Source organism: Macaca thibetana, chromosome 13, assembly GCF_024542745.1.
Source record: "Macaca thibetana thibetana isolate TM-01 chromosome 13, ASM2454274v1, whole genome shotgun sequence".
NCBI classification, from domain to species: Eukaryota; Metazoa; Chordata; class Mammalia; order Primates; family Cercopithecidae; genus Macaca; species Macaca thibetana.
The window spans coordinates 12497575-12512930 of NC_065590.1; the positions used below are offsets into that span (position 1 = coordinate 12497575).

General features: G+C 48.3%; 1 protein-coding gene and 2 non-coding genes across 4 annotated transcripts in view; all 3 read right to left on the bottom strand.

Moving 5' to 3' along the window:
- LOC126933929 (T-cell surface glycoprotein CD8 beta chain) overlaps positions 1-12053 on the bottom strand; it is a 75874-nt gene extending 63821 nt beyond the window's left edge. Inside the window, exon 1 of one of the 2 annotated variants that reach the window (XM_050754225.1) lies at positions 11962-11983. The gene's annotated coding sequence lies outside the window, so the exon portion shown is untranslated. Of the gene's footprint in view, positions 1-11961 lie in introns of both variants that reach the window. The other variant, XM_050754224.1, reaches the window with a different exon arrangement.
- LOC126934575 (small nucleolar RNA U13) lies at positions 6078-6178 on the bottom strand. Its single transcript, XR_007719037.1, has one exon. It is a non-coding gene; the product is annotated as a small nucleolar RNA U13 (small nucleolar RNA).
- Positions 11733-11917, bottom strand: LOC126934587 (U2 spliceosomal RNA). The gene has a single exon (XR_007719042.1). It is a non-coding gene; the product is annotated as a U2 spliceosomal RNA (small nuclear RNA).
- Positions 12054-15356: the final 3303 nt, after the last annotated feature.

The following is a 15356-nucleotide window of genomic DNA, read 5'->3' on the forward strand; positions in this document are numbered from 1 at the left end:
ATTCCCTAATAGAGTGCTTTAAGATACTGAGATACCTTGGGGGATTTGAGACAAGGTCTTGCGCTGTTGCCCAGGCCGGAGTGCAGTGGCACAATCACAGCTCACTGCAGCCTCCTGGGCTGAAGTAATCGATTACTCAATTACTCCCACCTCAGCCACCTGACTATCTGGGACCACAGGCGCACGTGACTACGCCCAGTTCATTTTTTGTATTTTTAGTAGAGATGGGGTTTTGCTGTGTTGCCCAGGCTGGTCTGGATCTGCTGGACTCAAGCAATCCATACATCTTGGCTTCCCAAAGTGTTGGGATTACAGGCGTGAGCCACTGCTCCCAGCTGAGATGTCAAGATGCTGGTTCTCTTGGCTGGGTGGAGTGGCTCACGCCTGAAATACTGGCACTTTGGGAGGCCGAGGTGGGCGGATCACTGGAGGTCGGAGTTCAAGACCAGCTTGGCCAACATGGTGAAACCTCCTCTCTACTAAAATACAAAAATTAGCTGGGCATGGTGGTGTGCCTGTAGTCCCAGCCACTTGGGAGGCTCAGGCAGGAGAATCGCTTGAACCTGGGAGGCGGAGGTTGCAGTGAGCCAAAATGGCGACACTACACTCCAACCTGGGCAACAGGAGACTCCGTCTCAAAGAAAAAAAAGACCCTGATTCTCATTCTGCATTTCTACCGAGCTCCCTAGCAATGCTGATACTGCTCATACCCAGACTACACTTTGAGTAGCAAGAACCTCACAATTTAACGTTTACATTTGTTTTTTTGTTTTTGTTTTTGTTTTTTTTTGAGACAGAGTCTCACTCTGTCACCAAGCTGGAGTGCAGTGGCGCCATCTTGGCTCACTGCAAGCTCCGCCTCCCGGGCTCAAGCAATTCTCTTGCCTCAGCCTCCCAAGTAGCTGGCACTACAGGCGCCCGCCACCACGCCTGGCTAATTTTTTGTATTTTTAGTAGAGACGGGGTTTCACCGTGTTAGCCAGGATGGTCTCGATCTACTGACCTCACGATCCACACGCCTCGGCCTCCCAAAGTGCTGGGATTTACAGGCGTGAGTCACCGCGCCCGGCCATTTTACATTTGGTCTGTTTTCTATCTTACTACACTTGGATGTAAGCTCCTCATGGGTAGAGATTCCTTGACTGCTGTTTCCTCAACATGTCAAATTGTGCTTAACGTAGATGCTTAATAAATACTCGCTGAGTGAATACATGAGTGAAGAAACGCCGTGACCTCTCCCAACATGTTCGGGTCCACTAAGAACCCCAGATCTAAGGAGTCCGACCCACTTCAGCTGTGCTTCCCACACAGCCTCCTCTCATTTGCCCCTCAGCCGTCTTCCTTAACAACTAGCCATCCAAACATCGCCAAACGTCTGGTTCACCTCTTACCTGGAATCACTGCCATGCATTAGTTTACTGAGAGAAATTTCCACAAAACAGATGGAACCTTCACCTCCTTTAGACTACAGTCGTTGGGGTCGTGTAAGTAGAGGTCCTGGGGGCCTCACAGAGTGCAGAGGCCCACCTGCTTAGAACTCAGAAGCAAGTTAGGAGCCCTAGCACGGCGGGGGTAGCTTTACTCTGAGCTCCAGGAGAATTCCAGCTTGCTCGCTGCTCGCCCGTCCAAGAAAGCAGGAAGCCACACCCCCTCCTTCGCCCCCGCCTCTTTGGTTTCAGGCCTCCCCATCCCATAGCTCCACTCTCAGGAGAAACAAATTCAATTACAGACACTAAAGTGATTTAGGAACGCCCAAGTTTATCGCTTTGGAACCAATCAGCCTATAATCTAATCAGTATTATTAAATCCTGTCTGAAGAGTTTATCTTGAAAAAAATTTAATAAAACACTATTACTTTGTGAAATATAGCATACATGCAGAAATGTGCACGAAACAAAAATCTACAGCCCAATGGTTTATCACTAAGACAAAGTCCATCCAAACACCATTCAGGTCAGCAAACAGAAACGAGCCACGTGCCAGATGCGTCTCCTTTCCCTCCTAACCTTAACTGTCCCTTTGTCCCGCACTAGCCTGTGTTTTTTGGGGGGAGTCCCATCGTTGCTTTTCTGGATAGTTTATTACTTACATGCAAGTCTCGAAATGCTATAGTTTTGCCTGTTTTTTGGAATGTACTTTATGTAAATACGCTTGTACACTGCACTTCTTCGTACAGTGTATTTCTGAATTTTACCACATGTTCATTTTCATAGCTGTATGGTATTCCATTATTGAAAAAAGTATATATATTTCATAGAATATATATCTGTGCATTATATATGTATGGGTGTGTATATAGATAGTTAGAGGGATATTAACAGATTATTGATCTGTTCTAGGCCATTGTGATTGTCCCCAGTCCAGGCCATTTTAAACAACACTGTCATGAATATTCTTGTATATACTTCCTGATATACATAAACTTGCATTACTACAGAGTGTTTACCTAGAAGTGGGATTTCTGTGCTACACAGCATGGTATATTCAGCTTTACCAGACATAGTAATACCAAAGGTTTTTCTAAAGGGGTTAATACCAATTTTTGTTTTTGAGACGGAATTTCACTCTTGTTGCCCAGGCTGGAGTGCAGTGGTGTGATCTTGGTTCCTGAAGGGGTGGCCTGCCCCTCCACACCTGTGGGTGTTTCTCGTTAGGTGGAACGAGAGACTTGAGAAAAGAAATAAGACACAGAGACAAAGTATAGAGAAAGAAAAGCGGGGGCCCAGGGGACCGGCGCTCAGCTTACAGAGGACCCACGCCGGCACCGGTCTCTGAGTTCCCTTAGTATTTATAGATAATTATCTTTACCATCTTAAAGATAAGGGAGTGGCAGGACAATAGGATCGTTTTTAGGGAGGAAATCAGCAGTAAGACATAAGAACAAGGATCTCTGTGACATGAATAAGTTTAAAGGAAAATCCTGTGCCTTGAGATAAATCTTTTAGCAGCATTGTTTCATCCTATCACATGGGGATAAACCTTGGACAAAACCTAGCTTTTCTAGGAACAAAGACACACCCTGCACGCCCAAAATCCATTAAACCTTGAGTTACCACAGCACATGTCTCTTGCAAGGACAAGGTTGGGGGTAGGGTCACAGATTAACAGCATCTCAAATACAGAACAAAATGGACTTACGTCTACTTCTTTCTATATAGACACAGTAACAGGCTGATCTCTTTCTTTTCCCCACAGTTCCCTGCGGCCTCCGCCTCCTGGGTTCAAGCAATTCTCCTGACTCAGCCTCCTGAGTAGCTGGGATTACAGGTGCCCACCGCCATGCTTGGCTTATTTTTGTATTTTTTTTTTTTTTGAGACGCAGCCTTGCTGTGTTGCCCAGGCTGGAGTACAGTGGCGTGATCTTGGCTCACTGCAACCTCTGCCTCCCAGGTTAAACCGATTCTTCTGCCTCAGCCTCCTGAGTAGCTGGGACTACAGGCGACTGCCACCACACCCGGCTAATTTTTGTATTTTTAGTAGAGATGGGGTTTCACCATGTTGGCCAGGCTGGTCTCGATCTCCTGACCTCGTGATCCGCCTGCCTCGGCCTCCCAAAGTGCTGGGATTACAGGCATGAGCCACGGCACCCAGCCAGTTATTACCAATTCACATCCTTCCCCCAGGAGTGTTTGGGGGCTTCACATTCTTTCCAACACTTGGAATTGTCAAACCTTGAATTCTGTATCTAACTGTGATTTTAATCAACATTTCCTGTTTACAATGGTACTGAGTATCTTCTTTATGTCTATCGGCCAGTGTTTTTCTCTTTTGTGCCATGGGGGTCCAGGTCTCTAGAACATTCTTCTGTTGGGTCGTTTGCATTTTACTTATCTATCTTCTAAGAATGAGCCCTCTGCTGGCTCTGTGTGTTGTGGAGTCTCCCACTGTTTGTCTTGTATTTTCATTCCCTGGGTGGTGGTATCTTTTGGTGGACACTCTTAATTTTAATGTTGTCCAACATAGGAATCAAACTTAACAGGGATAATGGTTTTTGTTGTTGTTGTTGTTGTTGTTGTTGTTGTTGTTTTAGAGACAGAGTCTCCCTCTGTCGCCCAGGCTGGAGCGTGCGGTGGTGCTATCTCGGCTCACTGCAAGCTCTGCCTCCCGAGTGGGATAGTGCTTTTTAATGTCATGTTTAAGATATATTTTCCTAATGCTAGACCAGGGTTTCTCTACCTGGCACTGATGACATTTTGGGTCAGATAATTCTTTGTTGAGAGGGGCTGTCCTGTGCATTATAGGATGTTTAGCAGCATCCCTGGCCTCCACCCACTATATAACAGTAGCAACTCCCTTCCAACCTAGTTGTAACGACCAAAAATGTCTTCAGACATTGCCAGAAGTCCCCATGTTTCAGAAACATTGCCATAGATCATAAACATATTCTCATATGATGCCTTATGAAAGCTTCATAGTGGGCCAGTGCGGTGGCTCACGCCTCTAATCCCAGCACTTTGGGAGGCCGAGGTGGGTGGATCACTTGAGGTCAGGAGTTCAAGACCAGCCTGGCCAGCATGGCTAAGCCCTGTCTTTACTAAAAATACAAAAAGTTAGCTGGGCATGGTGGCGCACGCCTGTAGTCCCAGCTACTCAGAAGGCTGAGGCAGGAGAATCGCTTGAGCCCAGGAGACGGAGGTTGCGTTGAGACAAGATCATGCCACTGCAGGCCAGCCTGGATGACAGAGCGAGACTCCAACTCAAAAAAAAAAATAAAAAAGCTTCATGGTGGCTGGGTGAGGTGGCTCACACCTGTAATCCTAACACTTTGGCAGGCTGAGGAGGGTGGATTGCTTGAGGCCAGGAGTTCCAGACCAGCCTTGCCAACATGGCAAAACCCTGTTGTTTCTACTAAAAATATAAAAATTAGCTGAGCATGATAGTGCGCACCTGTGATTCCAGCTACATGGGAGGCTGAAGCAGGAGAATCGCTTGAACCCAGGAGGCAGAGGTTGCAGTGAGCTGAGATTGTACCACTGAACTCCAGCCTGGGTGACAGAGCAAGACTCTGTCTCAAAATAAATAAATAAATAAAAAATAAAAGCTTCATAGATATATAATTCAACTGGAATTGATTTTTGTGCAAGCCGTGAGGCAGGCATCCTACTTCATTTGTTTGAAGATATGGTGGGGGGAACGCAAAGGGTTTGTGTTTTTTTCTGTTCTCTCACTCAACAATCAACACGGAAGACTTCTGTGACCAAATGTATGGGGTTTCCCCCCACACACCAAGCGAACAGTCAATTCTGCAGCTGACACCAGCGGGTGTGCTCTAATCTAATTCAGTTCTCACACTCTCAACCTGGAGATGGCATCAGGTCCCACAGGTTGAGGACTCAGTCCCCAAGACTGCCCCTGCCCCCAACTTTGGAGGCCAGTTGCAAGTCCCAGCCTGTTTCACTTGTGCTTCTGATCAACCAGCTATGAATTAGAGTTCCCAGGACCTCCTCCTTAGGTTCAGTTAATTTGCTAGAGTGGCTCACAGAACTCGGGGAAACACTTACTTATGGTTGCTAGTTTATTATAGAGCATATTAGAAAGGATACCAAAGAACACTAGATGAAAAGATGCAGAGGGTGAGATATGGGGGAAGGGGGCGGAGCTTCCTGGTCCTCCCCAAGCTCCTCCCCGGTGTTCCACCCTCTAGGAACCACCATGTGTTCAGCTGTCCACAAGCTCATCTGAACCCTGCCCTTTTGGGTTTTTTATGGAGGCTTCACTACACAGGCATGATTGATTAAACCACCGGCCATTGATCAACTTAGCCTTCAGCCCCTCTCCCCTCCCTGGAGGTTGGGGGCAGAGCCGAAAATCACACCCTTCTAATCCTGCCTTTGTCTTTCTGGTAACCAGCCCCCTTCTGAAGCTACCTAGTGGCTGCCAGCCATCAGTCAACTCATTAGCACACAAAAATATATCACTTTGGAGAGTCTAAGGATTTTAGCAGTTGTATGCCAGGAAATGGGAAGAAGACCAAATGTGTATCTCACAATATCACATACCATACTTTTCCAACGCCATTTATTGAAGTTTATCTTCCACACTGCTCTGAAGTTCTTTGTTATTTTACTTTTTTCTCACGTCAGACTGGTAACAGGCAGACCTTACCAGGTTTGAGAAAGGCACGTCCCACACATGAGTGTGAAAACCCAACCATCATGCTTATGAACTGCAAACAGATCTGCCTTTGTTATTCAACAAATGTCCATTTGTTCATGGTTCTCCTGCTGGTTTCTGTACTCTGTCATATCTTTGCACCAGTACTCCTCTGTCTTCATTACTTAGTTTCATGAGAAGTCTTTATATTTGCTAGAGTAAGTCATCTCCCTATTCCTGTCTTTCCATATTCAAGTATGTGTTGATTTATCTTGGCATTTTGTTTATATATAAACTTTAAATCTGGCTCATCAATATCTGTAAACACTTGCAGTTTTGCTTGGGGCTACACTGAATCTGTAGGTTAATTTGAGGAGAACTGACATCTTTCCAGCGTTAGAACTTTCAGTATATGAACATGGCTTATGCCTCCATTTATATGAGCATTCTTTATTCTTTTATGTTCCCAGATGATGGACTTTGTTCACCAAACTCCTCCTAGAATCCTGAAAGGACACACGTTTTAAGCCCTAGGCCCAATGTCACACATAATGCCTGTGCAATTCATGGATTTATGTCAGATGTAATTTCATTTTTTACATTTTTATTTATTTTTTTATTTTTTTGGGACAGGGTCTCACTCTTACCCAGGCTGGAGTGCAGTAGCATGATCATGGCTCTCTGAAGCCTCGACTTCCCAGGCTCCATTGATCCTCCCACCTCAGCCTCCTCAGTAGCTGGGACCACAGGCGTGTGCCACAGGCATTCACACATGCACAGGTGTGTGCAGTAGAGACAGGCTTTCACCATGTTGCCCAGGCTGGACTCGAAACTCCTGAGCTCAAGTGATCCTCCTGCCTTGGCTTCCCAAAGTACTAGGATTACAGGTATGAGCCATGGCACCCAGGCAGGCGTAATTTCAAGTACTGAAGAAGCTTACAAAGATAAGGACTTTATTAAAAGAATATTTGCAGGCTGGGTGCAGTGGCTCACTCCTGTAATTCCAGCACTTTGGGAAGCCCAAGGTGGGCGGATCACCTGAGATCAGGAGTTTGAGACCAGCCTGGAAACATGGCGAAACCCCATCTCAACTAAAACTACAAAAATTAGCCAGGCGTGGTGGCGCGCGCCTGTAATCACAGCTACTTGAGAGACTAAGGCAAGTGATTCGTTTGCATCCGGGAGGTGGAGGTTGCAGTTAGCCGAGATCATGCCACTGCACTCCAGCCTGGGCGACAGAGTGAGACTCTGTCTCAAAAAAAAAAAAAAAAAAAAAAAAAAAAAGGCCGGGCGCGGTGGCTCACATCTGTAATTCCAGCACTTTGGGAGGCCGAGGTGGGCAGATCACGAGGTCAGGAGATCCAGACCATGCTGACTGACACGGTGAAATTCCGTCTCTACTAAAAATGCAAAAAAATTAGCTGGGCGTGGTGGCGGGCGCCTGTAGTCTCAGCTACTCGGGAGGCTGTGGCAGGAGAATGGCGTGAACCTGGGAGGCGGAGCTTGCAGTGAGCCGAGATCTTGTCACTGGACTCCAGCCTGGGCGACAGAGCGATACTCCGTCTCAAAATAAATAAATAAATAAATAAATAAATAAATAAATAAATATTGCAATGTGAAGAAATTTGGGAGAAAGGAAAATAAAGTGGGAGAAGAAACAAAATGGAGGCCCCTGCAAGTCCAGGCTGTGTAGCTGCCCGGTCTGGGTGAGAGATTATTGTCACCATTTAGCAGGCAGGCACAGATTTCACCTTTGGGCAGCCCTGAATGTCAGGCTCAGCACCATGAAATTTCACACTTTATTGTGGGCTCCCATTGTTGCGCTCTGATTATTTGATTCAGCTAACATGGTACTGGCACATTTCATCTTCAAATAACCCTTGCTGAGGCAAATTTTTTTTTTAATTCCATTTTAAGATGAAAAGTAAGGTTAAAGAGGTTAAGTGATCTGCCCTTAGCCACGTATAGAAGTTAGCATGTTCAAGTCCATCTTCTGATTCCAAGGCCAATGCCTGCCCTCCTTCCATTCTACCTCCCCACAGTGTGTGGGATTTCTGCTCTTGCTGTTTCATAAGCTCTGGACACTTGAAAGATATCTAATATACAGAAGGCAGATGCTAGTTATTATCAGACAAGCTGAAGTGAAAGCACGAAAGGGCTCAGGAATCACTTCTTTTCTTTTTGTTTTTTTTCCTTTTTTGAGATGAAGTCTCACTCTGTAGCCCAGGCTGGGCTGCAGTGGTGCAATCTCGGCTCATTGCAACCTCTGCCTCCAGGGTTCAAGCGATTCTCCTGCCTCAGCCTCTCGAGTAGCTAGGACTACAGGCATGCATCACCATGCCCCGCTAATTTTTGTATTTTCAGTAGAGACATGATTTCACCATGTTGGCCAGGCTAGTCTTGAACTCCTGATCTCAGGTGATGCAGCCGCCTCTGCCTCCCAAAGTGCTGGCATTACAGGCCTGAGCCACTGAGCTGGGCCAGGAATCACTTCATGATGGCATTACCAAGGGCTGTAGATGCTGAAATTTATCAGAAAGGGATATTCTTGTTTCTGTGACGGACAAGCGCTGCCCCACCCAGACTCCTTAAGGCTCTTCCAGCCCTGAAATAAACCGTGGTGTAGAGCATTTATATGCTAAAAAGATCACTTTCTTGCTTACTTTATCCATTATTTCCATGGCTCTCTCTTGTCCCTAAGCTGCTCCTGTGTCTACGGTTTTACCCTGGAGGGCCAAAAGTTCCAACAGGCAAGTAAAGCTCATGCTTGCTTAGCCCACAAAGGGGGAACAAGTACTGCATACTTCGCATTTCAACATCTCTTTTGGGGGTACCAGGGTATACAACTCCCTTGTCCTGGTTTTATTATTTATTTATTTTTGAGACAAGGTCTGCCTCTATCACCCAGGCTGGAGTTCAGTGGAGCTATAATGGCTCACTGCAGCCTTGACCTCCCTAGGCTCAAGTGATCCTCCTACCTCAGCCTCCCAAAGAGCTGGGACTACAGGCATACAACATCATACCCGGCTAAGTTTTTGTATTTCTTTCTAGAGACAGGGTTTTGCCACTGTCCAGGCTGGTTTCGAACTCCTGGGCTCAAGTGATCTATCCACCTCAGCCTCCCAAAATGCTAGGATTACAGGCTTGAGCCACCATGCCTGTCCTGTCCTGGTTTATAACAGATGAGGTGAGGCTGCTATGCAGCTTTTATTTTGAAAAAGAACTATGCAGTTAGATTTCCCTGACTGTTCTTTCCTCAAAGAGCAACTCATTTCTCCATCTTCCTTTAATCTTGTCATAATGTATCCAAGGATGATATAAGCCCACCTCCACCAACAGTAGAAGAAAGACGCAAAAACACCACACCTTTACCAATCAATGGCTATGTCCTCATCCTCAAGCCCTCAGGAGTAAATAAGTTTTGCAAATGAAATTTTATTTTACCTATACAAAGACTAAAGATTTTTAATCAAAAATGCAATTTATTGCTTCTACCCAAGATCAAGGGTAATATCTGTGCTTATTATGTAATATCTGACACATCCACTAGCTGAGAACAAAATAATAAGTGGGTTTTAAGAGCAGAAGATAGTGTAATCTTGCTTCATCCACTAGGTGTGCGGGTTCAACAATGCAGTAACAACCAGAACAACGGTGCTCCAGATAACTGATGACTCCAGTACGGCTCTGGCCCTCATGCTCTCAGTTTTAATACGAAACCTGCCTTTTTCCCTTTTATTTTTTATTTTTTTTACTTTTATTTTTTGAGGCGGAGTCTTCCTTTGTCGCCCTGGCTGGAGTGCAGTGGTGGATCTCTGCTCAGTGCAACCTCTGCTTCCAGGGTTCAAGTGATTCTCCTGCCTCAGCCTCCGGTTTAACTGTGATTACAGGCGTGCACCACCACGCCCCAGCTAATTGTATTTTCAGTAGAGACAGGGTTTCAACATGTTGGCCAGGCTGGTCTCGAATTCCTGACCTCAGGGTATCTGCCCACCTCTGCCTCCCAAAGTGCTGGCATTACAGGCGTGAGCCACTGCACCTGGCCTTTCCTTATTTTTTTTTTTTTTTTTTTTTTTTTTTTTTTTTTTTTTTTGAGACGGAGTCTTGCTCTGTCGCCCAGGCTGGAGTGCAGTGGCCTGATCTCAGCTCACTGCAAGCTCCGCCTCCCGGGTTCACGCCATTCTCCTGCCTCAGCCTCCCGAGTAGCTGGGACTACAGGCGCCCGCCACCTCGCCCGGCTAGTTTTTTGTAGTTTTAGTAGAGACGGGGTTTCACTGTGTTCACCAGGATGGTCTCGATCTCCTGACCTCGTGATCCACCCGTCTCGGCCTCCCAAAGTGCTGGGATTACAGGCTTGAGCCACCGCGCCCGGCCTCCTTATTTATTTTTTTGAGACAAGGTCTCTCTGTCACCCAGGCTGGAGTGCAGTGGCTCGATCTCAGTTCACTGAAATCTCCGCCTCCCAGGTTCAAGCAATTCTCCCACCTCAGCCTCCCGAGTAGCTGGGATTACAGGCGCCCGCCACCAAACCCAGCTAATTTTTGTATTTTTAGTACAGATGGGGTTTCACCATGTTGGCTAGGCTGCTATTTTTATTTTTCTATTGAGACAGAGTCTGGCTCTGTTGCCTAGGCTACAGTGCAGTCGCGGGATCTTGGATCACTGCAACCTCCACACCCCGCCCATCCCCCACGGGTTCAAATGATTCGTCTTTGCTGAGATTAGAAGCGCCCACCACCACGCCCAGCTAATTTTTGTATTTTTAGTAGGGACAGGGTTTCACCATGTTGGCCAGGCTGGTCTCAAACGCCTGACCTCAGGCGATCCTCCCGACTTGGCCTCCCAAAGTGCTGGGATTACAGGCGTGAGCCACCATGCTTGGCCTCCTTTTTATCTTTATTTGTTATTTTTTGAGACAGGGTCTTGCTCTCTCATCCAGGCTGGAGTGCAGTGGCACAATCATGGCTCCTTGACCTCTTGAGTTCATGCAACAATCCTCCCACCTCAGCAGCTTAGGTAGCTGGGACTAAAGGCATGAGCCACCACACCCAGCTAATTAAAAACTTCTTCTTTTTTTTTTTTTTTTTTAGAGTGCCAGGTGCAGTGGCTCATACCTGTAATCCCAGCACTTTGGGGTTGGGTGCGAGGATCGCTTGATCCCTGAGCCCAGATCCCAGGAGTTTGAGACTAGCCTGGGTAACGCGGGGGAAACACCTCTACAAAAAACAAAAACAAAAAAACCATATATACATATGAAAACAAAAAACTTCACACTTGCCCATTGTTATGGCACGCGCCTGCTATTTCCAGGGGCTGATGTGGATGAACCCAGGAGTCCAAGGATGCATTGAGTGAGCCAGAATCACGCTGTCTCAGAAAACTCAGTCTTGCCATATTTGCTCACGCTGATCTTGAACTCCCGGGCTCAATCTTCCTTCAAAAGAGCTGGGATTGCTGTGCGTCAGCCACCTCATCTTGGAAAATTTAATCGAAACAGTAGACCTATGTCTTCTAAATTGCTACCATGCCTGTCTTTTCTTTTTATAACAGCCATACTGTTATAAAGTCATACGCAACCACAAAAACTCGACGTTAATGAAGGCACGAACAACTCTGTCTTTATTAGTATTTATGAGATGAAGCGCACTATAGTTCCTGGAAATACTACCATACCAGGTCTATGAGTGCAAAAGATAGAGCAAGCTCCCATTACCAACTCCTGCTTCCAAAAAACGCCTTTAATATTTACCAGAACAGATACAGATATTAAGCTGATAAGAACACACACTACCGTTCTTCCTAGCCAAAAAAGCCCAAAAACAATACCAGGAGTATGGCCCCTCCCAGAGCCTCCCTTCTTGCACTCACCTTAAGGTCACGGTGAGAAACCTCATCTTCGGTAAACATTTCACTCGTTTTCTGATATAAACATTACATTGAAAACATACCCTCTTTGAGACATTTTGTCTGCTTCTTGACTTAGTGACTTCGATCTTTGTCGCCCCTTTTCCTTGGTCGCGAGGGCCGTCATTTGCATGTCCCGCCCTCCCTGCACCCAGGAGGCGTGGCCACCAAGGGGCCCGGTCCTGCACAGCGCCCCGAGGAAGCTGGTTTGGAAGCTCTGGAGCGACCCCACTGCCGGGTAAAGGACAATATTTGCCCAGAACGGAAGGGAATTTGGGATGAAGTTGCCGTAAGAGTGGGACGAAGCTGTTTCGGGCAGAGCAGTCGGAACTCACCTGAGGAAAGCATGGGGGCAGGAGTCACTAATATGAATGAGTGGCACGGACAGGGCGGCCTTGCAGCGCCCTCGGTGTTGGAAGGGAAGATCGTGCAGCGCCATGGGGACCAGGGCGGCGGGCCGCAGCTGGGGTGGGGGTGAACGCCGGTCAGGGTGCCTTGGAGCGGATTCTGTCCTCGGGAGCTGCGGTTCTTACTCCTCTGCCGTTACCGGCGGGCGACCTTAGGCAGGGAGTGAAATGCAACGGGAGCCCTGGAGGGAGGGTGAAGCCGCGCATGCAGGAGGAACCTACTATTGGCGAGTTCAGGACCCGCAGCTGCGGAGGTGGGGGACCACTGTGTGGCGGCCTGCTGAGCGGCTGCGTGCTCCGCGGTTGGAGGGGGGAACCTCCAGCCCACCTCCTTTTTTCAGCCTAGAAACCGCTAGTTACCCCCTTTCTTATGCGACCAAGACAGTAATAACTTTCACGGCCCTCCGGGTCTGCGCCCATTCTCCTCTGAGGATTCGCTCATCCACCGGGAGGCCTGTTTTCCTCACCTGTTGTCCCTCTGGCAGACCCTAGGCCTCTTGGAGTCCAGCCAGCATCTATCTGCCCGCTGTTTCTGAGGTGACAGCATGCTGGCAGCCCTCGCTCTGGGCGCCTCCTTGGCCTGGGCGCCCACTCTGGCCGCGCTTGAGGAGCCCTGCAGTCCGCCACGGCACTGTGGGAGCCCCTCTCTGGGCTGGACGAGGCCGGAGCCAGCTCCCTCTGCTTGCGGGGAGGTGTGAAGGGAGAGGCGCGGGCGGGAACGGGGGCTGTGGCGCTCACAGGCCAGCGGGAGTTCCGGCGGGCGCGGGCTCGGCGGGCCCAGCACTGGGAGCGGCCTGCCGGCGCCGCAGGCCCAGGGCAGTGAGGAGCTTAGCACCTGGGCCAGCAGCTGCAGAGGGTGCGCCGCGTCCCCCAGCAGTGCCGGCCTGCCGGCGCTGCGCTGGAGTTCTTGTCGGGCCTCAGCTGCCTCCCCGCGGGGCAGGGCTCGGGACCTGCAGCCGGCCATGCCCGCACCCGCCAACCCGAGGTTGGCTCCCGCGGGTAGCCTCCCCGACTAGCACCGCCCCCTGCTCCGCGGCACTCCGTCCCATCAAACGCCCAGGAGCTGAGGAGTGTGGGTGCAACCCGCAGAACCGGCAGACAGCTCCGCTCAAGGCTCCCGTGTGGAATCCGCTAGGTAAAGCCAGTTGGGCTCCTCAGTCTAGTGGGGACTTGGAGAACTTTTATGTCTAGCCAAGGGATCATAAATGCACCAATCAGCACTCTGTGTCTTGCTCAGGGATTGTAAATGCACCAATCAGCACTCTGTCAAAACGGACCAATCAGCTCTCTGCAAAATAGACCAATCAACTCTATGTAAAATGGACCAATCAGCAGGATGTGGGTGGGGGCTTGATAAGGGAATAAAAGCAGGCTGCCAGCGCCAATCAGCGCTTTTCTGAAGGGTGGGAGCGTTGTTGTTTTGCTCTTTGCAATAAATCTGGCTGCTGCTCGCTCTTTGGAGCCAGACTACCTTTATGAGCTGTAACACTCACTGCAAAGGTCGGTAGCTTCACACTTGAAACCAGCAAAACCATGAACCCACCGGGAAGAATGAACAACTCCAGATGCACTACCATTAAGAGCTGTAACATTAGCTGCGAAGGTCTGCAGCGTCACTCCTGAAGTCAGAGAGACCGTGAATCCACCAGAAAGAAAACACTGGACACATCTGAACATCTGAAGGAACAAACTTCGGACTACCATCTTTAAGAACTGTAACACTCACCGTGAAGGTCCGCAGCTTCATTCTTGAAGTCAGCTAGACCAACAACCCCCCAATTCCGGACACAGTTCCCACCCACCACACTCTCTCCCTAGTTCTATCCCAGCTCTTTAAACAGTTGGAGTTCAAACCTCAGACCATGACAGCACATGAGCCTGAACTCCAGTATGGCCCTGGACAAGTTCCTTAATCTCTCTGAGCCTCGGCTTTCTTGAAGCAGCGGTAACATTATTAGTAGTCTCCTGGCCCCAGTACACCGACATACATATATGTGGATATCCTGTGAGGGGTCGTTTCTTGTCCGCAGAGGTCCATACTTTGTTCCTGAGTCACTGATGCATTCCTGCATCCAGCATGTTTAAGGGAGACAGTCTGGGGAGGGCAGGGAAGAGCCTAGCCGGTCCCTTAGTGATTAGGGCTGTCATGGGGGTGTTACTGGAAAAGGGTCCCTATCCAGACCCCAAGAGAGGGTTCTTGGACCTCTTGGAAGAAGGAATTTGGGGCAAGTCCATAAAGTGAAAGGAAGTTTATTAAGAAAGTAAAGGAATAAAAGAATGGTTACTCCATAGGCAGAGCAGCAGCATGAGCTACTTGACTGACTATATTTACAATTTTTCTTATCCTCTGCTAAACAAAGGGTGGATTATTCATGGGTTTTCTGGGAAAGGGGTGGGTAATTCCTGGAACTGAGGGTTCCTACCCTTTTTAGACCCTATAGGGTAACTTCCTGATGTTGCCATGGCATTTGTAAACTGTTGGCAGGAGTGTCATTTAGCATGGGAATGCATTATAATTACCATATAGTGAGCAGTGAGGATGACCAGAGGTCACCTTCGTCACCCTCTTGGTTTTGGCTGGCTCCTTTACTGCATCGTGTTTTATCAGCAAAGTCTTTGTGACCTGTGTCTTATGCGGACTTTCTATCTCATCCTGATTTAGAATGCCTAAGCTAGTGGGAATGCAGCCCCACAGGTCTCAGCCTTATTTTACCCAGCCCCTGTTCAAGATGGAATTGCTCTGGTTCGATTGCTTCTCACGGGGCAGTGCACAGTCACATCTTGGTCTCCGCTGCCTCATCCTTCCAGATCTTTCATATGTTTGCCCTCTGGCATTCTAGGATAGGAAGACTGCTTCCAAAGTGATGCAGGATTTTTCTCGGACACTTTTCCAACTGCAGACTTCTGGCCTTCGATGCTCCAGCCCATGCCTAGCTCTGCCCCAGGCAGGAG